Source organism: Phyllobates terribilis, unplaced genomic scaffold (assembly GCF_046119375.1).
Source record: "Phyllobates terribilis strain yellow unplaced genomic scaffold, ASM4611937v1 Scaffold_2981__1_contigs__length_96159, whole genome shotgun sequence".
Classification (NCBI taxonomy): domain Eukaryota; kingdom Metazoa; phylum Chordata; class Amphibia; order Anura; family Dendrobatidae; genus Phyllobates; species Phyllobates terribilis.
In genome coordinates, this window is record NW_027365735.1 from 30,615 (window position 1) to 56,949 (window position 26,335).

The 26,335-nt window shown below is 45.1% G+C and overlaps 20 non-coding genes across 20 annotated transcripts; all 20 read right to left on the reverse strand.

Moving 5' to 3' along the window:
- Nucleotides 1-781: 781 nt before the first annotated feature.
- LOC141247455 (U2 spliceosomal RNA) lies at nt 782-972 on the reverse strand. The gene has a single exon (XR_012310916.1). It is a non-coding gene; the product is annotated as a U2 spliceosomal RNA (small nuclear RNA).
- A 1,115-nt stretch (nt 973-2,087) lies between these two features.
- LOC141247456 (U2 spliceosomal RNA) lies at nt 2,088-2,278 on the reverse strand. Its single transcript, XR_012310917.1, has one exon. It is a non-coding gene; the product is annotated as a U2 spliceosomal RNA (small nuclear RNA).
- Nucleotides 2,279-3,393: 1,115 nt separating this feature from the next.
- LOC141247457 (U2 spliceosomal RNA) lies at nt 3,394-3,584 on the reverse strand. The gene has a single exon (XR_012310918.1). It is a non-coding gene; the product is annotated as a U2 spliceosomal RNA (small nuclear RNA).
- Nucleotides 3,585-4,699: 1,115 nt separating this feature from the next.
- On the reverse strand, nt 4,700-4,890 carry LOC141247459 (U2 spliceosomal RNA). The gene has a single exon (XR_012310920.1). It is a non-coding gene; the product is annotated as a U2 spliceosomal RNA (small nuclear RNA).
- Nucleotides 4,891-6,005: 1,115 nt separating this feature from the next.
- Nucleotides 6,006-6,196, reverse strand: LOC141247460 (U2 spliceosomal RNA). The gene has a single exon (XR_012310921.1). It is a non-coding gene; the product is annotated as a U2 spliceosomal RNA (small nuclear RNA).
- A 1,115-nt stretch (nt 6,197-7,311) lies between these two features.
- Nucleotides 7,312-7,502, reverse strand: LOC141247461 (U2 spliceosomal RNA). Its single transcript, XR_012310922.1, has one exon. It is a non-coding gene; the product is annotated as a U2 spliceosomal RNA (small nuclear RNA).
- Nucleotides 7,503-8,617: 1,115 nt separating this feature from the next.
- LOC141247462 (U2 spliceosomal RNA) lies at nt 8,618-8,808 on the reverse strand. The gene has a single exon (XR_012310923.1). It is a non-coding gene; the product is annotated as a U2 spliceosomal RNA (small nuclear RNA).
- Nucleotides 8,809-9,923: 1,115 nt separating this feature from the next.
- Nucleotides 9,924-10,114, reverse strand: LOC141247463 (U2 spliceosomal RNA). Its single transcript, XR_012310924.1, has one exon. It is a non-coding gene; the product is annotated as a U2 spliceosomal RNA (small nuclear RNA).
- A 1,115-nt stretch (nt 10,115-11,229) lies between these two features.
- LOC141247465 (U2 spliceosomal RNA) lies at nt 11,230-11,420 on the reverse strand. The gene has a single exon (XR_012310925.1). It is a non-coding gene; the product is annotated as a U2 spliceosomal RNA (small nuclear RNA).
- A 1,115-nt stretch (nt 11,421-12,535) lies between these two features.
- Nucleotides 12,536-12,726, reverse strand: LOC141247466 (U2 spliceosomal RNA). Its single transcript, XR_012310926.1, has one exon. It is a non-coding gene; the product is annotated as a U2 spliceosomal RNA (small nuclear RNA).
- Nucleotides 12,727-13,841: 1,115 nt separating this feature from the next.
- LOC141247467 (U2 spliceosomal RNA) lies at nt 13,842-14,032 on the reverse strand. The gene has a single exon (XR_012310927.1). It is a non-coding gene; the product is annotated as a U2 spliceosomal RNA (small nuclear RNA).
- Nucleotides 14,033-15,147: 1,115 nt separating this feature from the next.
- LOC141247468 (U2 spliceosomal RNA) lies at nt 15,148-15,338 on the reverse strand. The gene has a single exon (XR_012310928.1). It is a non-coding gene; the product is annotated as a U2 spliceosomal RNA (small nuclear RNA).
- Nucleotides 15,339-16,453: 1,115 nt separating this feature from the next.
- On the reverse strand, nt 16,454-16,644 carry LOC141247435 (U2 spliceosomal RNA). Its single transcript, XR_012310897.1, has one exon. It is a non-coding gene; the product is annotated as a U2 spliceosomal RNA (small nuclear RNA).
- A 1,115-nt stretch (nt 16,645-17,759) lies between these two features.
- Nucleotides 17,760-17,950, reverse strand: LOC141247469 (U2 spliceosomal RNA). The gene has a single exon (XR_012310929.1). It is a non-coding gene; the product is annotated as a U2 spliceosomal RNA (small nuclear RNA).
- A 1,115-nt stretch (nt 17,951-19,065) lies between these two features.
- LOC141247471 (U2 spliceosomal RNA) lies at nt 19,066-19,256 on the reverse strand. Its single transcript, XR_012310931.1, has one exon. It is a non-coding gene; the product is annotated as a U2 spliceosomal RNA (small nuclear RNA).
- A 1,115-nt stretch (nt 19,257-20,371) lies between these two features.
- Nucleotides 20,372-20,562, reverse strand: LOC141247472 (U2 spliceosomal RNA). Its single transcript, XR_012310932.1, has one exon. It is a non-coding gene; the product is annotated as a U2 spliceosomal RNA (small nuclear RNA).
- Nucleotides 20,563-21,677: 1,115 nt separating this feature from the next.
- LOC141247473 (U2 spliceosomal RNA) lies at nt 21,678-21,868 on the reverse strand. Its single transcript, XR_012310933.1, has one exon. It is a non-coding gene; the product is annotated as a U2 spliceosomal RNA (small nuclear RNA).
- Nucleotides 21,869-22,983: 1,115 nt separating this feature from the next.
- Nucleotides 22,984-23,174, reverse strand: LOC141247474 (U2 spliceosomal RNA). Its single transcript, XR_012310934.1, has one exon. It is a non-coding gene; the product is annotated as a U2 spliceosomal RNA (small nuclear RNA).
- A 1,115-nt stretch (nt 23,175-24,289) lies between these two features.
- Nucleotides 24,290-24,480, reverse strand: LOC141247475 (U2 spliceosomal RNA). Its single transcript, XR_012310935.1, has one exon. It is a non-coding gene; the product is annotated as a U2 spliceosomal RNA (small nuclear RNA).
- Nucleotides 24,481-25,595: 1,115 nt separating this feature from the next.
- Nucleotides 25,596-25,786, reverse strand: LOC141247476 (U2 spliceosomal RNA). The gene has a single exon (XR_012310936.1). It is a non-coding gene; the product is annotated as a U2 spliceosomal RNA (small nuclear RNA).
- Nucleotides 25,787-26,335: the final 549 nt, after the last annotated feature.

Here is a 26,335-nt window from a genome sequence, read left to right on the forward strand (position 1 = left end):
TGCTGCTGGCTGTCCAGCAGCAGACTGAAGGTGGCTGCTGCTGTGCACAGGTATATAAAGGCTCAGAGCCTATTATGACACGCGCAGCCAGCGTTCCATTGCCACATTCCATCTACTGCAGGCAGGATACCTGGCTGGCTGAATGTCGCTGAGAAGCTCACAGAGACCGCCATAAGCAACAGTTTAACAGAATGCCACAGACTAATCAACCAAACTTTTTGGGTTGGGTTCTCTTTTATAGTCTGCAGGCATTAAATGAAAGAAGTCAGTGTTCCAGCAGAAGGAGACAACGTTTCAGAAAAGGCATTGTAGCAAACCAAAAAAGAAATTTTAAGCGCAGCAGTGTAACCAGCGCACATACCTGTTAGCTCGGGTGAGTTTAAAAGGCTGCTGTTGATAACAAGGGCATTTGCTAAATAGATGGTGTGTGTGCAACAATATACTGAAAGGTCAATTATATTGTGCAGCTTATCTCACCACCTGTAGTTATTTAGGTGAAAGCTCCAAAATGCTTGCCTAATATGTCTGTTTATCCAAAAGGAAGTAGAAAGGGAGAGCTAGAAAGATAGCATTGCATCACATTACATGGCAATGCAATGCACAGTTGCTGAAGTTGAACCAAAATGAGCTTGTAATCTGGCTTCTGCAACTTTGAACATGAAAAATCCAATGAGGAGAAGAAAAGCAGAGCCAAAGAGTCCATCCCAAAATCCGACAAACAAGCAAAATGAACAAAAAACATTGAATTCAATTCTTTCTGATTTTAGAAACTGCATTAAAGAAGGGGTGCACCGGTCCTGGAGATACTGCAATACCAGGTCAATGCGTGGAGTGGACAGAGCAAGCTCTTTTTCCATCTCCCTGTTCTAAAAATCCATTTAATATATGGTCCCCAGATAGGGGACGTATCAGATATTAAACTGATAAGAACAGATACTACACTTGATCTTAGCCAAAAGGCCGAGAAGCGATAACCAGAATTGGTTTCAAACTACGGAGCCACCCAAGGATCCTAAAAAGTCCATTTGTGGAGATGAGCTCCTGGACTCCCGTTAAGAAGACATGTTGTCAACCTCTAGATCCCTTACATGCCTGCACTTTTCGGCTTGCTGCTGCTGCAATCCACGCGTTTTAGATCTGCATAACTCCACCTCTTTAAACACAGCACCTTCACCCCCTGCTGTTCCCACCCGCCTCAACACCGTTGGAAGGGAGGAGAACCAATTAAGGCGGGGGGTGGGGTGGAACGAGCAGCTGTCTACCCTTAGCAGGAGGGCTCCTGATTACATACCTCTCCTGCTGCTGCTGCTGCTGGCTGTCCAGCAGCAGACTGAAGGTGGCTGCTGCTGTGCACAGGTATATAAAGGCTCAGAGCCTATTATGACACGCGCAGCCAGCGTTCCATTGCCACATTCCATCTACTGCAGGCAGGATACCTGGCTGGCTGAATGTCGCTGAGAAGCTCACAGAGACCGCCATAAGCAACAGTTTAACAGAATGCCACAGACTAATCAACCAAACTTTTTGGGTTGGGTTCTCTTTTATAGTCTGCAGGCATTAAATGAAAGAAGTCAGTGTTCCAGCAGAAGGAGACAACGTTTCAGAAAAGGCATTGTAGCAAACCAAAAAAGAAATTTTAAGCGCAGCAGTGTAACCAGCGCACATACCTGTTAGCTCGGGTGAGTTTAAAAGGCTGCTGTTGATAACAAGGGCATTTGCTAAATAGATGGTGTGTGTGCAACAATATACTGAAAGGTCAATTATATTGTGCAGCTTATCTCACCACCTGTAGTTATTTAGGTGAAAGCTCCAAAATGCTTGCCTAATATGTCTGTTTATCCAAAAGGAAGTAGAAAGGGAGAGCTAGAAAGATAGCATTGCATCACATTACATGGCAATGCAATGCACAGTTGCTGAAGTTGAACCAAAATGAGCTTGTAATCTGGCTTCTGCAACTTTGAACATGAAAAATCCAATGAGGAGAAGAAAAGCAGAGCCAAAGAGTCCATCCCAAAATCCGACAAACAAGCAAAATGAACAAAAAACATTGAATTCAATTCTTTCTGATTTTAGAAACTGCATTAAAGAAGGGGTGCACCGGTCCTGGAGATACTGCAATACCAGGTCAATGCGTGGAGTGGACAGAGCAAGCTCTTTTTCCATCTCCCTGTTCTAAAAATCCATTTAATATATGGTCCCCAGATAGGGGACGTATCAGATATTAAACTGATAAGAACAGATACTACACTTGATCTTAGCCAAAAGGCCGAGAAGCGATAACCAGAATTGGTTTCAAACTACGGAGCCACCCAAGGATCCTAAAAAGTCCATTTGTGGAGATGAGCTCCTGGACTCCCGTTAAGAAGACATGTTGTCAACCTCTAGATCCCTTACATGCCTGCACTTTTCGGCTTGCTGCTGCTGCAATCCACGCGTTTTAGATCTGCATAACTCCACCTCTTTAAACACAGCACCTTCACCCCCTGCTGTTCCCACCCGCCTCAACACCGTTGGAAGGGAGGAGAACCAATTAAGGCGGGGGGTGGGGTGGAACGAGCAGCTGTCTACCCTTAGCAGGAGGGCTCCTGATTACATACCTCTCCTGCTGCTGCTGCTGCTGGCTGTCCAGCAGCAGACTGAAGGTGGCTGCTGCTGTGCACAGGTATATAAAGGCTCAGAGCCTATTATGACACGCGCAGCCAGCGTTCCATTGCCACATTCCATCTACTGCAGGCAGGATACCTGGCTGGCTGAATGTCGCTGAGAAGCTCACAGAGACCGCCATAAGCAACAGTTTAACAGAATGCCACAGACTAATCAACCAAACTTTTTGGGTTGGGTTCTCTTTTATAGTCTGCAGGCATTAAATGAAAGAAGTCAGTGTTCCAGCAGAAGGAGACAACGTTTCAGAAAAGGCATTGTAGCAAACCAAAAAAGAAATTTTAAGCGCAGCAGTGTAACCAGCGCACATACCTGTTAGCTCGGGTGAGTTTAAAAGGCTGCTGTTGATAACAAGGGCATTTGCTAAATAGATGGTGTGTGTGCAACAATATACTGAAAGGTCAATTATATTGTGCAGCTTATCTCACCACCTGTAGTTATTTAGGTGAAAGCTCCAAAATGCTTGCCTAATATGTCTGTTTATCCAAAAGGAAGTAGAAAGGGAGAGCTAGAAAGATAGCATTGCATCACATTACATGGCAATGCAATGCACAGTTGCTGAAGTTGAACCAAAATGAGCTTGTAATCTGGCTTCTGCAACTTTGAACATGAAAAATCCAATGAGGAGAAGAAAAGCAGAGCCAAAGAGTCCATCCCAAAATCCGACAAACAAGCAAAATGAACAAAAAACATTGAATTCAATTCTTTCTGATTTTAGAAACTGCATTAAAGAAGGGGTGCACCGGTCCTGGAGATACTGCAATACCAGGTCAATGCGTGGAGTGGACAGAGCAAGCTCTTTTTCCATCTCCCTGTTCTAAAAATCCATTTAATATATGGTCCCCAGATAGGGGACGTATCAGATATTAAACTGATAAGAACAGATACTACACTTGATCTTAGCCAAAAGGCCGAGAAGCGATAACCAGAATTGGTTTCAAACTACGGAGCCACCCAAGGATCCTAAAAAGTCCATTTGTGGAGATGAGCTCCTGGACTCCCGTTAAGAAGACATGTTGTCAACCTCTAGATCCCTTACATGCCTGCACTTTTCGGCTTGCTGCTGCTGCAATCCACGCGTTTTAGATCTGCATAACTCCACCTCTTTAAACACAGCACCTTCACCCCCTGCTGTTCCCACCCGCCTCAACACCGTTGGAAGGGAGGAGAACCAATTAAGGCGGGGGGTGGGGTGGAACGAGCAGCTGTCTACCCTTAGCAGGAGGGCTCCTGATTACATACCTCTCCTGCTGCTGCTGCTGCTGGCTGTCCAGCAGCAGACTGAAGGTGGCTGCTGCTGTGCACAGGTATATAAAGGCTCAGAGCCTATTATGACACGCGCAGCCAGCGTTCCATTGCCACATTCCATCTACTGCAGGCAGGATACCTGGCTGGCTGAATGTCGCTGAGAAGCTCACAGAGACCGCCATAAGCAACAGTTTAACAGAATGCCACAGACTAATCAACCAAACTTTTTGGGTTGGGTTCTCTTTTATAGTCTGCAGGCATTAAATGAAAGAAGTCAGTGTTCCAGCAGAAGGAGACAACGTTTCAGAAAAGGCATTGTAGCAAACCAAAAAAGAAATTTTAAGCGCAGCAGTGTAACCAGCGCACATACCTGTTAGCTCGGGTGAGTTTAAAAGGCTGCTGTTGATAACAAGGGCATTTGCTAAATAGATGGTGTGTGTGCAACAATATACTGAAAGGTCAATTATATTGTGCAGCTTATCTCACCACCTGTAGTTATTTAGGTGAAAGCTCCAAAATGCTTGCCTAATATGTCTGTTTATCCAAAAGGAAGTAGAAAGGGAGAGCTAGAAAGATAGCATTGCATCACATTACATGGCAATGCAATGCACAGTTGCTGAAGTTGAACCAAAATGAGCTTGTAATCTGGCTTCTGCAACTTTGAACATGAAAAATCCAATGAGGAGAAGAAAAGCAGAGCCAAAGAGTCCATCCCAAAATCCGACAAACAAGCAAAATGAACAAAAAACATTGAATTCAATTCTTTCTGATTTTAGAAACTGCATTAAAGAAGGGGTGCACCGGTCCTGGAGATACTGCAATACCAGGTCAATGCGTGGAGTGGACAGAGCAAGCTCTTTTTCCATCTCCCTGTTCTAAAAATCCATTTAATATATGGTCCCCAGATAGGGGACGTATCAGATATTAAACTGATAAGAACAGATACTACACTTGATCTTAGCCAAAAGGCCGAGAAGCGATAACCAGAATTGGTTTCAAACTACGGAGCCACCCAAGGATCCTAAAAAGTCCATTTGTGGAGATGAGCTCCTGGACTCCCGTTAAGAAGACATGTTGTCAACCTCTAGATCCCTTACATGCCTGCACTTTTCGGCTTGCTGCTGCTGCAATCCACGCGTTTTAGATCTGCATAACTCCACCTCTTTAAACACAGCACCTTCACCCCCTGCTGTTCCCACCCGCCTCAACACCGTTGGAAGGGAGGAGAACCAATTAAGGCGGGGGGTGGGGTGGAACGAGCAGCTGTCTACTCTTAGCAGGAGGGCTCCTGATTACATACCTCTCCTGCTGCTGCTGCTGCTGGCTGTCCAGCAGCAGACTGAAGGTGGCTGCTGCTGTGCACAGGTATATAAAGGCTCAGAGCCTATTATGACACGCGCAGCCAGCGTTCCATTGCCACATTCCATCTACTGCAGGCAGGATACCTGGCTGGCTGAATGTCGCTGAGAAGCTCACAGAGACCGCCATAAGCAACAGTTTAACAGAATGCCACAGACTAATCAACCAAACTTTTTGGGTTGGGTTCTCTTTTATAGTCTGCAGGCATTAAATGAAAGAAGTCAGTGTTCCAGCAGAAGGAGACAACGTTTCAGAAAAGGCATTGTAGCAAACCAAAAAAGAAATTTTAAGCGCAGCAGTGTAACCAGCGCACATACCTGTTAGCTCGGGTGAGTTTAAAAGGCTGCTGTTGATAACAAGGGCATTTGCTAAATAGATGGTGTGTGTGCAACAATATACTGAAAGGTCAATTATATTGTGCAGCTTATCTCACCACCTGTAGTTATTTAGGTGAAAGCTCCAAAATGCTTGCCTAATATGTCTGTTTATCCAAAAGGAAGTAGAAAGGGAGAGCTAGAAAGATAGCATTGCATCACATTACATGGCAATGCAATGCACAGTTGCTGAAGTTGAACCAAAATGAGCTTGTAATCTGGCTTCTGCAACTTTGAACATGAAAAATCCAATGAGGAGAAGAAAAGCAGAGCCAAAGAGTCCATCCCAAAATCCGACAAACAAGCAAAATGAACAAAAAACATTGAATTCAATTCTTTCTGATTTTAGAAACTGCATTAAAGAAGGGGTGCACCGGTCCTGGAGATACTGCAATACCAGGTCAATGCGTGGAGTGGACAGAGCAAGCTCTTTTTCCATCTCCCTGTTCTAAAAATCCATTTAATATATGGTCCCCAGATAGGGGACGTATCAGATATTAAACTGATAAGAACAGATACTACACTTGATCTTAGCCAAAAGGCCGAGAAGCGATAACCAGAATTGGTTTCAAACTACGGAGCCACCCAAGGATCCTAAAAAGTCCATTTGTGGAGATGAGCTCCTGGACTCCCGTTAAGAAGACATGTTGTCAACCTCTAGATCCCTTACATGCCTGCACTTTTCGGCTTGCTGCTGCTGCAATCCACGCGTTTTAGATCTGCATAACTCCACCTCTTTAAACACAGCACCTTCACCCCCTGCTGTTCCCACCCGCCTCAACACCGTTGGAAGGGAGGAGAACCAATTAAGGCGGGGGGTGGGGTGGAACGAGCAGCTGTCTACCCTTAGCAGGAGGGCTCCTGATTACATACCTCTCCTGCTGCTGCTGCTGCTGGCTGTCCAGCAGCAGACTGAAGGTGGCTGCTGCTGTGCACAGGTATATAAAGGCTCAGAGCCTATTATGACACGCGCAGCCAGCGTTCCATTGCCACATTCCATCTACTGCAGGCAGGATACCTGGCTGGCTGAATGTCGCTGAGAAGCTCACAGAGACCGCCATAAGCAACAGTTTAACAGAATGCCACAGACTAATCAACCAAACTTTTTGGGTTGGGTTCTCTTTTATAGTCTGCAGGCATTAAATGAAAGAAGTCAGTGTTCCAGCAGAAGGAGACAACGTTTCAGAAAAGGCATTGTAGCAAACCAAAAAAGAAATTTTAAGCGCAGCAGTGTAACCAGCGCACATACCTGTTAGCTCGGGTGAGTTTAAAAGGCTGCTGTTGATAACAAGGGCATTTGCTAAATAGATGGTGTGTGTGCAACAATATACTGAAAGGTCAATTATATTGTGCAGCTTATCTCACCACCTGTAGTTATTTAGGTGAAAGCTCCAAAATGCTTGCCTAATATGTCTGTTTATCCAAAAGGAAGTAGAAAGGGAGAGCTAGAAAGATAGCATTGCATCACATTACATGGCAATGCAATGCACAGTTGCTGAAGTTGAACCAAAATGAGCTTGTAATCTGGCTTCTGCAACTTTGAACATGAAAAATCCAATGAGGAGAAGAAAAGCAGAGCCAAAGAGTCCATCCCAAAATCCGACAAACAAGCAAAATGAACAAAAAACATTGAATTCAATTCTTTCTGATTTTAGAAACTGCATTAAAGAAGGGGTGCACCGGTCCTGGAGATACTGCAATACCAGGTCAATGCGTGGAGTGGACAGAGCAAGCTCTTTTTCCATCTCCCTGTTCTAAAAATCCATTTAATATATGGTCCCCAGATAGGGGACGTATCAGATATTAAACTGATAAGAACAGATACTACACTTGATCTTAGCCAAAAGGCCGAGAAGCGATAACCAGAATTGGTTTCAAACTACGGAGCCACCCAAGGATCCTAAAAAGTCCATTTGTGGAGATGAGCTCCTGGACTCCCGTTAAGAAGACATGTTGTCAACCTCTAGATCCCTTACATGCCTGCACTTTTCGGCTTGCTGCTGCTGCAATCCACGCGTTTTAGATCTGCATAACTCCACCTCTTTAAACACAGCACCTTCACCCCCTGCTGTTCCCACCCGCCTCAACACCGTTGGAAGGGAGGAGAACCAATTAAGGCGGGGGGTGGGGTGGAACGAGCAGCTGTCTACCCTTAGCAGGAGGGCTCCTGATTACATACCTCTCCTGCTGCTGCTGCTGCTGGCTGTCCAGCAGCAGACTGAAGGTGGCTGCTGCTGTGCACAGGTATATAAAGGCTCAGAGCCTATTATGACACGCGCAGCCAGCGTTCCATTGCCACATTCCATCTACTGCAGGCAGGATACCTGGCTGGCTGAATGTCGCTGAGAAGCTCACAGAGACCGCCATAAGCAACAGTTTAACAGAATGCCACAGACTAATCAACCAAACTTTTTGGGTTGGGTTCTCTTTTATAGTCTGCAGGCATTAAATGAAAGAAGTCAGTGTTCCAGCAGAAGGAGACAACGTTTCAGAAAAGGCATTGTAGCAAACCAAAAAAGAAATTTTAAGCGCAGCAGTGTAACCAGCGCACATACCTGTTAGCTCGGGTGAGTTTAAAAGGCTGCTGTTGATAACAAGGGCATTTGCTAAATAGATGGTGTGTGTGCAACAATATACTGAAAGGTCAATTATATTGTGCAGCTTATCTCACCACCTGTAGTTATTTAGGTGAAAGCTCCAAAATGCTTGCCTAATATGTCTGTTTATCCAAAAGGAAGTAGAAAGGGAGAGCTAGAAAGATAGCATTGCATCACATTACATGGCAATGCAATGCACAGTTGCTGAAGTTGAACCAAAATGAGCTTGTAATCTGGCTTCTGCAACTTTGAACATGAAAAATCCAATGAGGAGAAGAAAAGCAGAGCCAAAGAGTCCATCCCAAAATCCGACAAACAAGCAAAATGAACAAAAAACATTGAATTCAATTCTTTCTGATTTTAGAAACTGCATTAAAGAAGGGGTGCACCGGTCCTGGAGATACTGCAATACCAGGTCAATGCGTGGAGTGGACAGAGCAAGCTCTTTTTCCATCTCCCTGTTCTAAAAATCCATTTAATATATGGTCCCCAGATAGGGGACGTATCAGATATTAAACTGATAAGAACAGATACTACACTTGATCTTAGCCAAAAGGCCGAGAAGCGATAACCAGAATTGGTTTCAAACTACGGAGCCACCCAAGGATCCTAAAAAGTCCATTTGTGGAGATGAGCTCCTGGACTCCCGTTAAGAAGACATGTTGTCAACCTCTAGATCCCTTACATGCCTGCACTTTTCGGCTTGCTGCTGCTGCAATCCACGCGTTTTAGATCTGCATAACTCCACCTCTTTAAACACAGCACCTTCACCCCCTGCTGTTCCCACCCGCCTCAACACCGTTGGAAGGGAGGAGAACCAATTAAGGCGGGGGGTGGGGTGGAACGAGCAGCTGTCTACCCTTAGCAGGAGGGCTCCTGATTACATACCTCTCCTGCTGCTGCTGCTGCTGGCTGTCCAGCAGCAGACTGAAGGTGGCTGCTGCTGTGCACAGGTATATAAAGGCTCAGAGCCTATTATGACACGCGCAGCCAGCGTTCCATTGCCACATTCCATCTACTGCAGGCAGGATACCTGGCTGGCTGAATGTCGCTGAGAAGCTCACAGAGACCGCCATAAGCAACAGTTTAACAGAATGCCACAGACTAATCAACCAAACTTTTTGGGTTGGGTTCTCTTTTATAGTCTGCAGGCATTAAATGAAAGAAGTCAGTGTTCCAGCAGAAGGAGACAACGTTTCAGAAAAGGCATTGTAGCAAACCAAAAAAGAAATTTTAAGCGCAGCAGTGTAACCAGCGCACATACCTGTTAGCTCGGGTGAGTTTAAAAGGCTGCTGTTGATAACAAGGGCATTTGCTAAATAGATGGTGTGTGTGCAACAATATACTGAAAGGTCAATTATATTGTGCAGCTTATCTCACCACCTGTAGTTATTTAGGTGAAAGCTCCAAAATGCTTGCCTAATATGTCTGTTTATCCAAAAGGAAGTAGAAAGGGAGAGCTAGAAAGATAGCATTGCATCACATTACATGGCAATGCAATGCACAGTTGCTGAAGTTGAACCAAAATGAGCTTGTAATCTGGCTTCTGCAACTTTGAACATGAAAAATCCAATGAGGAGAAGAAAAGCAGAGCCAAAGAGTCCATCCCAAAATCCGACAAACAAGCAAAATGAACAAAAAACATTGAATTCAATTCTTTCTGATTTTAGAAACTGCATTAAAGAAGGGGTGCACCGGTCCTGGAGATACTGCAATACCAGGTCAATGCGTGGAGTGGACAGAGCAAGCTCTTTTTCCATCTCCCTGTTCTAAAAATCCATTTAATATATGGTCCCCAGATAGGGGACGTATCAGATATTAAACTGATAAGAACAGATACTACACTTGATCTTAGCCAAAAGGCCGAGAAGCGATAACCAGAATTGGTTTCAAACTACGGAGCCACCCAAGGATCCTAAAAAGTCCATTTGTGGAGATGAGCTCCTGGACTCCCGTTAAGAAGACATGTTGTCAACCTCTAGATCCCTTACATGCCTGCACTTTTCGGCTTGCTGCTGCTGCAATCCACGCGTTTTAGATCTGCATAACTCCACCTCTTTAAACACAGCACCTTCACCCCCTGCTGTTCCCACCCGCCTCAACACCGTTGGAAGGGAGGAGAACCAATTAAGGCGGGGGGTGGGGTGGAACGAGCAGCTGTCTACCCTTAGCAGGAGGGCTCCTGATTACATACCTCTCCTGCTGCTGCTGCTGCTGGCTGTCCAGCAGCAGACTGAAGGTGGCTGCTGCTGTGCACAGGTATATAAAGGCTCAGAGCCTATTATGACACGCGCAGCCAGCGTTCCATTGCCACATTCCATCTACTGCAGGCAGGATACCTGGCTGGCTGAATGTCGCTGAGAAGCTCACAGAGACCGCCATAAGCAACAGTTTAACAGAATGCCACAGACTAATCAACCAAACTTTTTGGGTTGGGTTCTCTTTTATAGTCTGCAGGCATTAAATGAAAGAAGTCAGTGTTCCAGCAGAAGGAGACAACGTTTCAGAAAAGGCATTGTAGCAAACCAAAAAAGAAATTTTAAGCGCAGCAGTGTAACCAGCGCACATACCTGTTAGCTCGGGTGAGTTTAAAAGGCTGCTGTTGATAACAAGGGCATTTGCTAAATAGATGGTGTGTGTGCAACAATATACTGAAAGGTCAATTATATTGTGCAGCTTATCTCACCACCTGTAGTTATTTAGGTGAAAGCTCCAAAATGCTTGCCTAATATGTCTGTTTATCCAAAAGGAAGTAGAAAGGGAGAGCTAGAAAGATAGCATTGCATCACATTACATGGCAATGCAATGCACAGTTGCTGAAGTTGAACCAAAATGAGCTTGTAATCTGGCTTCTGCAACTTTGAACATGAAAAATCCAATGAGGAGAAGAAAAGCAGAGCCAAAGAGTCCATCCCAAAATCCGACAAACAAGCAAAATGAACAAAAAACATTGAATTCAATTCTTTCTGATTTTAGAAACTGCATTAAAGAAGGGGTGCACCGGTCCTGGAGATACTGCAATACCAGGTCAATGCGTGGAGTGGACAGAGCAAGCTCTTTTTCCATCTCCCTGTTCTAAAAATCCATTTAATATATGGTCCCCAGATAGGGGACGTATCAGATATTAAACTGATAAGAACAGATACTACACTTGATCTTAGCCAAAAGGCCGAGAAGCGATAACCAGAATTGGTTTCAAACTACGGAGCCACCCAAGGATCCTAAAAAGTCCATTTGTGGAGATGAGCTCCTGGACTCCCGTTAAGAAGACATGTTGTCAACCTCTAGATCCCTTACATGCCTGCACTTTTCGGCTTGCTGCTGCTGCAATCCACGCGTTTTAGATCTGCATAACTCCACCTCTTTAAACACAGCACCTTCACCCCCTGCTGTTCCCACCCGCCTCAACACCGTTGGAAGGGAGGAGAACCAATTAAGGCGGGGGGTGGGGTGGAACGAGCAGCTGTCTACCCTTAGCAGGAGGGCTCCTGATTACATACCTCTCCTGCTGCTGCTGCTGCTGGCTGTCCAGCAGCAGACTGAAGGTGGCTGCTGCTGTGCACAGGTATATAAAGGCTCAGAGCCTATTATGACACGCGCAGCCAGCGTTCCATTGCCACATTCCATCTACTGCAGGCAGGATACCTGGCTGGCTGAATGTCGCTGAGAAGCTCACAGAGACCGCCATAAGCAACAGTTTAACAGAATGCCACAGACTAATCAACCAAACTTTTTGGGTTGGGTTCTCTTTTATAGTCTGCAGGCATTAAATGAAAGAAGTCAGTGTTCCAGCAGAAGGAGACAACGTTTCAGAAAAGGCATTGTAGCAAACCAAAAAAGAAATTTTAAGCGCAGCAGTGTAACCAGCGCACATACCTGTTAGCTCGGGTGAGTTTAAAAGGCTGCTGTTGATAACAAGGGCATTTGCTAAATAGATGGTGTGTGTGCAACAATATACTGAAAGGTCAATTATATTGTGCAGCTTATCTCACCACCTGTAGTTATTTAGGTGAAAGCTCCAAAATGCTTGCCTAATATGTCTGTTTATCCAAAAGGAAGTAGAAAGGGAGAGCTAGAAAGATAGCATTGCATCACATTACATGGCAATGCAATGCACAGTTGCTGAAGTTGAACCAAAATGAGCTTGTAATCTGGCTTCTGCAACTTTGAACATGAAAAATCCAATGAGGAGAAGAAAAGCAGAGCCAAAGAGTCCATCCCAAAATCCGACAAACAAGCAAAATGAACAAAAAACATTGAATTCAATTCTTTCTGATTTTAGAAACTGCATTAAAGAAGGGGTGCACCGGTCCTGGAGATACTGCAATACCAGGTCAATGCGTGGAGTGGACAGAGCAAGCTCTTTTTCCATCTCCCTGTTCTAAAAATCCATTTAATATATGGTCCCCAGATAGGGGACGTATCAGATATTAAACTGATAAGAACAGATACTACACTTGATCTTAGCCAAAAGGCCGAGAAGCGATAACCAGAATTGGTTTCAAACTACGGAGCCACCCAAGGATCCTAAAAAGTCCATTTGTGGAGATGAGCTCCTGGACTCCCGTTAAGAAGACATGTTGTCAACCTCTAGATCCCTTACATGCCTGCACTTTTCGGCTTGCTGCTGCTGCAATCCACGCGTTTTAGATCTGCATAACTCCACCTCTTTAAACACAGCACCTTCACCCCCTGCTGTTCCCACCCGCCTCAACACCGTTGGAAGGGAGGAGAACCAATTAAGGCGGGGGGTGGGGTGGAACGAGCAGCTGTCTACCCTTAGCAGGAGGGCTCCTGATTACATACCTCTCCTGCTGCTGCTGCTGCTGGCTGTCCAGCAGCAGACTGAAGGTGGCTGCTGCTGTGCACAGGTATATAAAGGCTCAGAGCCTATTATGACATGCGCAGCCAGCGTTCCATTGCCACATTCCATCTACTGCAGGCAGGATACCTGGCTGGCTGAATGTCGCTGAGAAGCTCACAGAGACCGCCATAAGCAACAGTTTAACAGAATGCCACAGACTAATCAACCAAACTTTTTGGGTTGGGTTCTCTTTTATAGTCTGCAGGCATTAAATGAAAGAAGTCAGTGTTCCAGCAGAAGGAGACAACGTTTCAGAAAAGGCATTGTAGCAAACCAAAAAAGAAATTTTAAGCGCAGCAGTGTAACCAGCGCACATACCTGTTAGCTCGGGTGAGTTTAAAAGGCTGCTGTTGATAACAAGGGCATTTGCTAAATAGATGGTGTGTGTGCAACAATATACTGAAAGGTCAATTATATTGTGCAGCTTATCTCACCACCTGTAGTTATTTAGGTGAAAGCTCCAAAATGCTTGCCTAATATGTCTGTTTATCCAAAAGGAAGTAGAAAGGGAGAGCTAGAAAGATAGCATTGCATCACATTACATGGCAATGCAATGCACAGTTGCTGAAGTTGAACCAAAATGAGCTTGTAATCTGGCTTCTGCAACTTTGAACATGAAAAATCCAATGAGGAGAAGAAAAGCAGAGCCAAAGAGTCCATCCCAAAATCCGACAAACAAGCAAAATGAACAAAAAACATTGAATTCAATTCTTTCTGATTTTAGAAACTGCATTAAAGAAGGGGTGCACCGGTCCTGGAGATACTGCAATACCAGGTCAATGCGTGGAGTGGACAGAGCAAGCTCTTTTTCCATCTCCCTGTTCTAAAAATCCATTTAATATATGGTCCCCAGATAGGGGACGTATCAGATATTAAACTGATAAGAACAGATACTACACTTGATCTTAGCCAAAAGGCCGAGAAGCGATAACCAGAATTGGTTTCAAACTACGGAGCCACCCAAGGATCCTAAAAAGTCCATTTGTGGAGATGAGCTCCTGGACTCCCGTTAAGAAGACATGTTGTCAACCTCTAGATCCCTTACATGCCTGCACTTTTCGGCTTGCTGCTGCTGCAATCCACGCGTTTTAGATCTGCATAACTCCACCTCTTTAAACACAGCACCTTCACCCCCTGCTGTTCCCACCCGCCTCAACACCGTTGGAAGGGAGGAGAACCAATTAAGGCGGGGGGTGGGGTGGAACGAGCAGCTGTCTACCCTTAGCAGGAGGGCTCCTGATTACATACCTCTCCTGCTGCTGCTGCTGCTGGCTGTCCAGCAGCAGACTGAAGGTGGCTGCTGCTGTGCACAGGTATATAAAGGCTCAGAGCCTATTATGACACGCGCAGCCAGCGTTCCATTGCCACATTCCATCTACTGCAGGCAGGATACCTGGCTGGCTGAATGTCGCTGAGAAGCTCACAGAGACCGCCATAAGCAACAGTTTAACAGAATGCCACAGACTAATCAACCAAACTTTTTGGGTTGGGTTCTCTTTTATAGTCTGCAGGCATTAAATGAAAGAAGTCAGTGTTCCAGCAGAAGGAGACAACGTTTCAGAAAAGGCATTGTAGCAAACCAAAAAAGAAATTTTAAGCGCAGCAGTGTAACCAGCGCACATACCTGTTAGCTCGGGTGAATTTAAAAGGCTGCTGTTGATAACAAGGGCATTTGCTAAATAGATGGTGTGTGTGCAACAATATACTGAAAGGTCAATTATATTGTGCAGCTTATCTCACCACCTGTAGTTATTTAGGTGAAAGCTCCAAAATGCTTGCCTAATATGTCTGTTTATCCAAAAGGAAGTAGAAAGGGAGAGCTAGAAAGATAGCATTGCATCACATTACATGGCAATGCAATGCACAGTTGCTGAAGTTGAACCAAAATGAGCTTGTAATCTGGCTTCTGCAACTTTGAACATGAAAAATCCAATGAGGAGAAGAAAAGCAGAGCCAAAGAGTCCATCCCAAAATCCGACAAACAAGCAAAATGAACAAAAAACATTGAATTCAATTCTTTCTGATTTTAGAAACTGCATTAAAGAAGGGGTGCACCGGTCCTGGAGATACTGCAATACCAGGTCAATGCGTGGAGTGGACAGAGCAAGCTCTTTTTCCATCTCCCTGTTCTAAAAATCCATTTAATATATGGTCCCCAGATAGGGGACGTATCAGATATTAAACTGATAAGAACAGATACTACACTTGATCTTAGCCAAAAGGCCGAGAAGCGATAACCAGAATTGGTTTCAAACTACGGAGCCACCCAAGGATCCTAAAAAGTCCATTTGTGGAGATGAGCTCCTGGACTCCCGTTAAGAAGACATGTTGTCAACCTCTAGATCCCTTACATGCCTGCACTTTTCGGCTTGCTGCTGCTGCAATCCACGCGTTTTAGATCTGCATAACTCCACCTCTTTAAACACAGCACCTTCACCCCCTGCTGTTCCCACCCGCCTCAACACCGTTGGAAGGGAGGAGAACCAATTAAGGCGGGGGGTGGGGTGGAACGAGCAGCTGTCTACCCTTAGCAGGAGGGCTCCTGATTACATACCTCTCCTGCTGCTGCTGCTGCTGGCTGTCCAGCAGCAGACTGAAGGTGGCTGCTGCTGTGCACAGGTATATAAAGGCTCAGAGCCTATTATGACACGCGCAGCCAGCGTTCCATTGCCACATTCCATCTACTGCAGGCAGGATACCTGGCTGGCTGAATGTCGCTGAGAAGCTCACAGAGACCGCCATAAGCAACAGTTTAACAGAATGCCACAGACTAATCAACCAAACTTTTTGGGTTGGGTTCTCTTTTATAGTCTGCAGGCATTAAATGAAAGAAGTCAGTGTTCCAGCAGAAGGAGACAACGTTTCAGAAAAGGCATTGTAGCAAACCAAAAAAGAAATTTTAAGCGCAGCAGTGTAACCAGCGCACATACCTGTTAGCTCGGGTGAGTTTAAAAGGCTGCTGTTGATAACAAGGGCATTTGCTAAATAGATGGTGTGTGTGCAACAATATACTGAAAGGTCAATTATATTGTGCAGCTTATCTCACCACCTGTAGTTATTTAGGTGAAAGCTCCAAAATGCTTGCCTAATATGTCTGTTTATCCAAAAGGAAGTAGAAAGGGAGAGCTAGAAAGATAGCATTGCATCACATTACATGGCAATGCAATGCACAGTTGCTGAAGTTGAACCAAAATGAGCTTGTAATCTGGCTTCTGCAACTTTGAACATGAAAAATCCAATGAGGAGAAGAAAAGCAGAGCCAAAGAGTCCATCCCAAAATCCGACAAACAAGCAAAATGAACAAAAAACATTGAATTCAATTCTTTCTGATTTTAGAAACTGCATTAAAGAAGGGGTGCACCGGTCCTGGAGATACTGCAATACCAGGTCAATGCGTGGAGTGGACAGAGCAAGTTCTTTTTCCATCTCCCTGTTCTAAAAATCCATTTAATATATGGTCCCCAGATAGGGGACGTATCAGATATTAAACTGATAAGAACAGATACTACACTTGATCTTAGCCAAAAGGCCGAGAAGCGATAACCAGAATTGGTTTCAAACTACGGAGCCACCCAAGGATCCTAAAAAGTCCATTTGTGGAGATGAGCTCCTGGACTCCCGTTAAGAAGACATGTTGTCAACCTCTAGATCCCTTACATGCCTGCACTTTTCGGCTTGCTGCTGCTGCAATCCACGCGTTTTAGATCTGCATAACTCCACCTCTTTAAACACAGCACCTTCACCCCCTGCTGTTCCCACCCGCCTCAACACCGTTGGAAGGGAGGAGAACCAATTAAGGCGGGGGGTGGGGTGGAACGAGCAGCTGTCTACCCTTAGCAGGAGGGCTCCTGATTACATACCTCTCCTGCTGCTGCTGCTGCTGGCTGTCCAGCAGCAGACTGAAGGTGGCTGCTGCTGTGCACAGGTATATAAAGGCTCAGAGCCTATTATGACACGCGCAGCCAGCGTTCCATTGCCACATTCCATCTACTGCAGGCAGGATACCTGGCTGGCTGAATGTCGCTGAGAAGCTCACAGAGACCGCCATAAGCAACAGTTTAACAGAATGCCACAGACTAATCAACCAAACTTTTTGGGTTGGGTTCTCTTTTATAGTCTGCAGGCATTAAATGAAAGAAGTCAGTGTTCCAGCAGAAGGAGACAACGTTTCAGAAAAGGCATTGTAGCAAACCAAAAAAGAAATTTTAAGCGCAGCAGTGTAACCAGCGCACATACCTGTTAGCTCGGGTGAGTTTAAAAGGCTGCTGTTGATAACAAGGGCATTTGCTAAATAGATGGTGTGTGTGCAACAATATACTGAAAGGTCAATTATATTGTGCAGCTTATCTCACCACCTGTAGTTATTTAGGTGAAAGCTCCAAAATGCTTGCCTAATATGTCTGTTTATCCAAAAGGAAGTAGAAAGGGAGAGCTAGAAAGATAGCATTGCATCACATTACATGGCAATGCAATGCACAGTTGCTGAAGTTGAACCAAAATGAGCTTGTAATCTGGCTTCTGCAACTTTGAACATGAAAAATCCAATGAGGAGAAGAAAAGCAGAGCCAAAGAGTCCATCCCAAAATCCGACAAACAAGCAAAATGAACAAAAAACATTGAATTCAATTCTTTCTGATTTTAGAAACTGCATTAAAGAAGGGGTGCACCGGTCCTGGAGATACTGCAATACCAGGTCAATGCGTGGAGTGGACAGAGCAAGCTCTTTTTCCATCTCCCTGTTCTAAAAATCCATTTAATATATGGTCCCCAGATAGGGGACGTATCAGATATTAAACTGATAAGAACAGATACTACACTTGATCTTAGCCAAAAGGCCGAGAAGCGATAACCAGAATTGGTTTCAAACTACGGAGCCACCCAAGGATCCTAAAAAGTCCATTTGTGGAGATGAGCTCCTGGACTCCCGTTAAGAAGACATGTTGTCAACCTCTAGATCCCTTACATGCCTGCACTTTTCGGCTTGCTGCTGCTGCAATCCACGCGTTTTAGATCTGCATAACTCCACCTCTTTAAACACAGCACCTTCACCCCCTGCTGTTCCCACCCGCCTCAACACCGTTGGAAGGGAGGAGAACCAATTAAGGCGGGGGGTGGGGTGGAACGAGCAGCTGTCTACCCTTAGCAGGAGGGCTCCTGATTACATACCTCTCCTGCTGCTGCTGCTGCTGGCTGTCCAGCAGCAGACTGAAGGTGGCTGCTGCTGTGCACAGTTATATAAAGGCTCAGAGCCTATTATGACACGCGCAGCCAGCGTTCCATTGCCACATTCCATCTACTGCAGGCAGGATACCTGGCTGGCTGAATGTCGCTGAGAAGCTCACAGAGACCGCCATAAGCAACAGTTTAACAGAATGCCACAGACTAATCAACCAAACTTTTTGGGTTGGGTTCTCTTTTATAGTCTGCAGGCATTAAATGAAAGAAGTCAGTGTTCCAGCAGAAGGAGACAACGTTTCAGAAAAGGCATTGTAGCAAACCAAAAAAGAAATTTTAAGCGCAGCAGTGTAACCAGCGCACATACCTGTTAGCTCGGGTGAGTTTAAAAGGCTGCTGTTGATAACAAGGGCATTTGCTAAATAGATGGTGTGTGTGCAACAATATACTGAAAGGTCAATTATATTGTGCAGCTTATCTCACCACCTGTAGTTATTTAGGTGAAAGCTCCAAAATGCTTGCCTAATATGTCTGTTTATCCAAAAGGAAGTAGAAAGGGAGAGCTAGAAAGATAGCATTGCATCACATTACATGGCAATGCAATGCACAGTTGCTGAAGTTGAACCAAAATGAGCTTGTAATCTGGCTTCTGCAACTTTGAACATGAAAAATCCAATGAGGAGAAGAAAAGCAGAGCCAAAGAGTCCATCCCAAAATCCGACAAACAAGCAAAATGAACAAAAAACATTGAATTCAATTCTTTCTGATTTTAGAAACTGCATTAAAGAAGGGGTGCACCGGTCCTGGAGATACTGCAATACCAGGTCAATGCGTGGAGTGGACAGAGCAAGCTCTTTTTCCATCTCCCTGTTCTAAAAATCCATTTAATATATGGTCCCCAGATAGGGGACGTATCAGATATTAAACTGATAAGAACAGATACTACACTTGATCTTAGCCAAAAGGCCGAGAAGCGATAACCAGAATTGGTTTCAAACTACGGAGCCACCCAAGGATCCTAAAAAGTCCATTTGTGGAGATGAGCTCCTGGACTCCCGTTAAGAAGACATGTTGTCAACCTCTAGATCCCTTACATGCCTGCACTTTTCGGCTTGCTGCTGCTGCAATCCACGCGTTTTAGATCTGCATAACTCCACCTCTTTAAACACAGCACCTTCACCCCCTGCTGTTCCCACCCGCCTCAACACCGTTGGAAGGGAGGAGAACCAATTAAGGCGGGGGGTGGGGTGGAACGAGCAGCTGTCTACCCTTAGCAGGAGGGCTCCTGATTACATACCTCTCCTGCTGCTGCTGCTGCTGGCTGTCCAGCAGCAGACTGAAGGTGGCTGCTGCTGTGCACAGGTATATAAAGGCTCAGAGCCTATTATGACACGCGCAGCCAGCGTTCCATTGCCACATTCCATCTACTGCAGGCAGGATACCTGGCTGGCTGAATGTCGCTGAGAAGCTCACAGAGACCGCCATAAGCAACAGTTTAACAGAATGCCACAGACTAATCAACCAAACTTTTTGGGTTGGGTTCTCTTTTATAGTCTGCAGGCATTAAATGAAAGAAGTCAGTGTTCCAGCAGAAGGAGACAACGTTTCAGAAAAGGCATTGTAGCAAACCAAAAAAGAAATTTTAAGCGCAGCAGTGTAACCAGCGCACATACCTGTTAGCTCGGGTGAGTTTAAAAGGCTGCTGTTGATAACAAGGGCATTTGCTAAATAGATGGTGTGTGTGCAACAATATACTGAAAGGTCAATTATATTGTGCAGCTTATCTCACCACCTGTAGTTATTTAGGTGAAAGCTCCAAAATGCTTGCCTAATATGTCTGTTTATCCAAAAGGAAGTAGAAAGGGAGAGCTAGAAAGATAGCATTGCATCACATTACATGGCAATGCAATGCACAGTTGCTGAAGTTGAACCAAAATGAGCTTGTAATCTGGCTTCTGCAACTTTGAACATGAAAAATCCAATGAGGAGAAGAAAAGCAGAGCCAAAGAGTCCATCCCAAAATCCGACAAACAAGCAAAATGAACAAAAAACATTGAATTCAATTCTTTCTGATTTTAGAAACTGCATTAAAGAAGGGGTGCACCGGTCCTGGAGATACTGCAATACCAGGTCAATGCGTGGAGTGGACAGAGCAAGCTCTTTTTCCATCTCCCTGTTCTAAAAATCCATTTAATATATGGTCCCCAGATAGGGGACGTATCAGATATTAAACTGATAAGAACAGATACTACACTTGATCTTAGCCAAAAGGCCGAGAAGCGATAACCAGAATTGGTTTCAAACTACGGAGCCACCCAAGGATCCTAAAAAGTCCATTTGTGGAGATGAGCTCCTGGACTCCCGTTAAGAAGACATGTTGTCAACCTCTAGATCCCTTACATGCCTGCACTTTTCGGCTTGCTGCTGCTGCAATCCACGCGTTTTAGATCTGCATAACTCCACCTCTTTAAACACAGCACCTTCACCCCCTGCTGTTCCCACCCGCCTCAACACCGTTGGAAGGGAGGAGAACCAATTAAGGCGGGGGGTGGGGTGGAACGAGCAGCTGTCTACCCTTAGCAGGAGGGCTCCTGATTACATACCTCTCCTGCTGCTGCTGCTGCTGGCTGTCCAGCAGCAGACTGAAGGTGGCTGCTGCTGTGCACAGGTATATAAAGGCTCAGAGCCTATTATGACACGCGCAGCCAGCGTTCCATTGCCACATTCCATCTACTGCAGGCAGGATACCTGGCTGGCTGAATGTCGCTGAGAAGCTCACAGAGACCGCCATAAGCAACAGTTTAACAGAATGCCACAGACTAATCAACCAAACTTTTTGGGTTGGGTTCTCTTTTATAGTCTGCAGGCATTAAATGAAAGAAGTCAGTGTTCCAGCAGAAGGAGACAACGTTTCAGAAAAGGCATTGTAGCAAACCAAAAAAGAAATTTTAAGCGCAGCAGTGTAACCAGCGCACATACCTGTTAGCTCGGGTGAGTTTAAAAGGCTGCTGTTGATAACAAGGGCATTTGCTAAATAGATGGTGTGTGTGCAACAATATACTGAAAGGTCAATTATATTGTGCAGCTTATCTCACCACCTGTAGTTATTTAGGTGAAAGCTCCAAAATGCTTGCCTAATATGTCTGTTTATCCAAAAGGAAGTAGAAAGGGAGAGCTAGAAAGATAGCATTGCATCACATTACATGGCAATGCAATGCACAGTTGCTGAAGTTGAACCAAAATGAGCTTGTAATCTGGCTTCTGCAACTTTGAACATGAAAAATCCAATGAGGAGAAGAAAAGCAGAGCCAAAGAGTCCATCCCAAAATCCGACAAACAAGCAAAATGAACAAAAAACATTGAATTCAATTCTTTCTGATTTTAGAAACTGCATTAAAGAAGGGGTGCACCGGTCCTGGAGATACTGCAATACCAGGTCAATGCGTGGAGTGGACAGAGCAAGCTCTTTTTCCATCTCCCTGTTCTAAAAATCCATTTAATATATGGTCCCCAGATAGGGGACGTATCAGATATTAAACTGATAAGAACAGATACTACACTTGATCTTAGCCAAAAGGCCGAGAAGCGATAACCAGAATTGGTTTCAAACTACGGAGCCACCCAAGGATCCTAAAAAGTCCATTTGTGGAGATGAGCTCCTGGACTCCCGTTAAGAAGACATGTTGTCAACCTCTAGATCCCTTACATGCCTGCACTTTTCGGCTTGCTGCTGCTGCAATCCACGCGTTTTAGATCTGCATAACTCCACCTCTTTAAACACAGCACCTTCACCCCCTGCTGTTCCCACCCGCCTCAACACCGTTGGAAGGGAGGAGAACCAATTAAGGCGGGGGGTGGGGTGGAACGAGCAGCTGTCTACCCTTAGCAGGAGGGCTCCTGATTACATACCTCTCCTGCTGCTGCTGCTGCTGGCTGTCCAGCAGCAGACTGAAGGTGGCTGCTGCTGTGCACAGGTATATAAAGGCTCAGAGCCTATTATGACACGCGCAGCCAGCGTTCCATTGCCACATTCCATCTACTGCAGGCAGGATACCTGGCTGGCTGAATGTCGCTGAGAAGCTCACAGAGACCGCCATAAGCAACAGTTTAACAGAATGCCACAGACTAATCAACCAAACTTTTTGGGTTGGGTTCTCTTTTATAGTCTGCAGGCATTAAATGAAAGAAGTCAGTGTTCCAGCAGAAGGAGACAACGTTTCAGAAAAGGCATTGTAGCAAACCAAAAAAGAAATTTTAAGCGCAGCAGTGTAACCAGCGCACATACCTGTTAGCTCGGGTGAGTTTAAAAGGCTGCTGTTGATAACAAGGGCATTTGCTAAATAGATGGTGTGTGTGCAACAATATACTGAAAGGTCAATTATATTGTGCAGCTTATCTCACCACCTGTAGTTATTTAGGTGAAAGCTCCAAAATGCTTGCCTAATATGTCTGTTTATCCAAAAGGAAGTAGAAAGGGAGAGCTAGAAAGATAGCATTGCATCACATTACATGGCAATGCAATGCACAGTTGCTGAAGTTGAACCAAAATGAGCTTGTAATCTGGCTTCTGCAACTTTGAACATGAAAAATCCAATGAGGAGAAGAAAAGCAGAGCCAAAGAGTCCATCCCAAAATCCGACAAACAAGCAAAATGAACAAAAAACATTGAATTCAATTCTTTCTGATTTTAGAAACTGCATTAAAGAAGGGGTGCACCGGTCCTGGAGATACTGCAATACCAGGTCAATGCGTGGAGTGGACAGAGCAAGCTCTTTTTCCATCTCCCTGTTCTAAAAATCCATTTAATATATGGTCCCCAGATAGGGGACGTATCAGATATTAAACTGATAAGAACAGATACTACACTTGATCTTAGCCAAAAGGCCGAGAAGCGATAACCAGAATTGGTTTCAAACTACGGAGCCACCCAAGGATCCTAAAAAGTCCATTTGTGGAGATGAGCTCCTGGACTCCCGTTAAGAAGACATGTTGTCAACCTCTAGATCCCTTACATGCCTGCACTTTTCGGCTTGCTGCTGCTGCAATCCACGCGTTTTAGATCTGCATAACTCCACCTCTTTAAACACAGCACCTTCACCCCCTGCTGTTCCCACCCGCCTCAACACCGTTGGAAGGGAGGAGAACCAATTAAGGCGGGGGGTGGGGTGGAATGAGCAGCTGTCTACCCTTAGCAGGAGGGCTCCTGATTACATACCTCTCCTGCTGCTGCTGCTGCTGGCTGTCCAGCAGCAGACTGAAGGTGGCTGCTGCTGTGCACAGGTATATAAAGGCTCAGAGCCTATTATGACACGCGCAGCCAGCGTTCCATTGCCACATTCCATCTACTGCAGGCAGGATACCTGGCTGGCTGAATGTCGCTGAGAAGCTCACAGAGACCGCCATAAGCAACAGTTTAACAGAATGCCACAGACTAATCAACCAAACTTTTTGGGTTGGGTTCTCTTTTATAGTCTGCAGGCATTAAATGAAAGAAGTCAGTGTTCCAGCAGAAGGAGACAACGTTTCAGAAAAGGCATTGTAGCAAACCAAAAAAGAAATTTTAAGCGCAGCAGTGTAACCAGCGCACATACCTGTTAGCTCGGGTGAGTTTAAAAGGCTGCTGTTGATAACAAGGGCATTTGCTAAATAGATGGTGTGTGTGCAACAATATACTGAAAGGTCAATTATATTGTGCAGCTTATCTCACCACCTGTAGTTATTTAGGTGAAAGCTCCAAAATGCTTGCCTAATATGTCTGTTTATCCAAAAGGAAGTAGAAAGGGAGAGCTAGAAAGATAGCATTGCATCACATTACATGGCAATGCAATGCACAGTTGCTGAAGTTGAACCAAAATGAGCTTGTAATCTGGCTTCTGCAACTTTGAACATGAAAAATCCAATGAGGAGAAGAAAAGCAGAGCCAAAGAGTCCATCCCAAAATCCGACAAACAAGCAAAATGAACAAAAAACATTGAATTCAATTCTTTCTGATTTTAGAAACTGCATTAAAGAAGGGGTGCACCGGTCCTGGAGATACTGCAATACCAGGTCAATGCGTGGAGTGGACAGAGCAAGCTCTTTTTCCATCTCCCTGTTCTAAAAATCCATTTAATATATGGTCCCCAGATAGGGGACGTATCAGATATTAAACTGATAAGAACAGATACTACACTTGATCTTAGCCAAAAGGCCGAGAAGCGATAACCAGAATTGGTTTCAAACTACGGAGCCACCCAAGGATCCTAAAAAGTCCATTTGTGGAGATGAGCTCCTGGACTCCCGTTAAGAAGACATGTTGTCAACCTCTAGATCCCTTACATGCCTGCACTTTTCGGCTTGCTGCTGCTGCAATCCACGCGTTTTAGATCTGCATAACTCCACCTCTTTAAACACAGCACCTTCACCCCCTGCTGTTCCCACCCGCCTCAACACCGTTGGAAGGGAGGAGAACCAATTAAGGCGGGGGGTGGGGTGGAACGAGCAGCTGTCTACCCTTAGCAGGAGGGCTCCTGATTACATACCTCTCCTGCTGCTGCTGCTGCTGGCTGTCCAGCAGCAGACTGAAGGTGGCTGCTGCTGTGCACAGGTATATAAAGGCTCAGAGCCTATTATGACACGCGCAGCGAGCGTTCCATTGCCACATTCCATCTACTGCAGGCAGGATACCTGGCTGGCTGAATGTCGCTGAGAAGCTCACAGAGACCGCCATAAGCAACAGTTTAACAGAATGCCACAGACTAATCAACCAAACTTTTTGGGTTGGGTTCTCTTTTATAGTCTGCAGGCATTAAATGAAAGAAGTCAGTGTTCCAGCAGAAGGAGACAACGTTTCAGAAAAGGCATTGTAGCAAACCAAAAAAGAAATTTTAAGCGCAGCAGTGTAACCAGCGCACATACCTGTTAGCTCGGGTGAGTTTAAAAGGCTGCTGTTGATAACAAGGGCATTTGCTAAATAGATGGTGTGTGTGCAACAATATACTGAAAGGTCAATTATATTGTGCAGCTTATCTCACCACCTGTAGTTATTTAGGTGAAAGCTCCAAAATGCTTGCCTAATATGTCTGTTTATCCAAAAGGAAGTAGAAAGGGAGAGCTAGAAAGATAGCATTGCATCACATTACATGGCAATGCAATGCACAGTTGCTGAAGTTGAACCAAAATGAGCTTGTAATCTGGCTTCTGCAACTTTGAACATGAAAAATCCAATGAGGAGAAGAAAAGCAGAGCCAAAGAGTCCATCCCAAAATCCGACAAACAAGCAAAATGAACAAAAAACATTGAATTCAATTCTTTCTGATTTTAGAAACTGCATTAAAGAAGGGGTGCACCGGTCCTGGAGATACTGCAATACCAGGTCAATGCGTGGAGTGGACAGAGCAAGCTCTTTTTCCATCTCCCTGTTCTAAAAATCCATTTAATATATGGTCCCCAGATAGGGGACGTATCAGATATTAAACTGATAAGAACAGATACTACACTTGATCTTAGCCAAAAGGCCGAGAAGCGATAACCAGAATTGGTTTCAAACTACGGAGCCACCCAAGGATCCTAAAAAGTCCATTTGTGGAGATGAGCTCCTGGACTCCCGTTAAGAAGACATGTTGTCAACCTCTAGATCCCTTACATGCCTGCACTTTTCGGCTTGCTGCTGCTGCAATCCACGCGTTTTAGATCTGCATAACTCCACCTCTTTAAACACAGCACCTTCACCCCCTGCTGTTCCCACCCGCCTCAACACCGTTGGAAGGGAGGAGAACCAATTAAGGCGGGGGGTGGGGTGGAACGAGCAGCTGTCTACCCTTAGCAGGAGGGCTCCTGATTACATACCTCTCCTGCTGCTGCTGCTGCTGGCTGTCCAGCAGCAGACTGAAGGTGGCTGCTGCTGTGCACAGGTATATAAAGGCTCAGAGCCTATTATGACACGCGCAGCCAGCGTTCCATTGCCACATTCCATCTACTGCAGGCAGGATACCTGGCTGGCTGAATGTCGCTGAGAAGCTCACAGAGACCGCCATAAGCAACAGTTTAACAGAATGCCACAGACTAATCAACCAAAC